At 58.3% G+C, this 585-nt stretch overlaps 1 long non-coding RNA gene across 1 annotated transcript; it reads right to left on the bottom strand.

The window, feature by feature from the left end:
* Nucleotides 1-172: 172 nt before the first annotated feature.
* LOC109365267 lies at nucleotides 173-585 on the bottom strand. Its single transcript, XR_002110876.1, has 2 exons — nucleotides 519-585; nucleotides 173-263 (listed from the first exon to the last, which is right to left on the bottom strand). It is a non-coding gene; the product is annotated as an uncharacterized LOC109365267 (long non-coding RNA).

Genomic DNA, 585 nt, shown 5'->3' with positions numbered 1-585 from the left:
GCCAGCGTGCTGTGATAAATCAGCCCAGGCAGGGTTGTCCTTTCCATGCCGCAGGGAACACTAGCCCAGCCCTCACCTTTTCTGCATTCCCCATCTCAGATCCATCAAGTAAAGCCCGTGCCCTCGGTGCCATGCCACGGACACGTGCCTACCAACACCAGGTTTTTGCCTACCTCTTTTTGCCTCTTTATTTTCTCCCGCTCCAGCTTCAGCCTGGTCAGGTACTGCCTGTACTCGTTGAACTCTTTCAGAGTGCAGACAACCTACAGAGAGACAAGGGCAGATGACTCCCAAGAACTGTTGTGGCAGTTACCCACACAGCCTTCCAGAAATGTGCAGGCCCCCAGCAGCAGGGGAGCTGCTCCTCTCCACCCTTCCCTCCCCAGCCGTGGGGACGCTGCCTCCTCCCTCCTTCCCAGGGCCAAGGGGACTCCACACTGGGGTGCCAGGCCCCTCCCCGGCTGTCTGGAAACCCCTGCAGAGGAGACCTGTGCTGGTCAGGCCTCATCCAAACCTACTTTGCCATCCTCGGTGACAAGGCCCCTGTTCTTCAGGTTCTGCAGGTTGTCTTTGCGGTTGTGGTAG

The sequence above is a fragment of the Meleagris gallopavo genome, unplaced genomic scaffold, assembly GCF_000146605.3.
Source record: "Meleagris gallopavo isolate NT-WF06-2002-E0010 breed Aviagen turkey brand Nicholas breeding stock unplaced genomic scaffold, Turkey_5.1 ChrUn_random_7180001999783, whole genome shotgun sequence".
NCBI classification, from domain to species: Eukaryota; Metazoa; Chordata; class Aves; order Galliformes; family Phasianidae; genus Meleagris; species Meleagris gallopavo.
The sequence above is the reverse complement of the archived record's forward strand: the minus strand, read 5'-3'. Positions and strand labels throughout refer to the sequence as shown.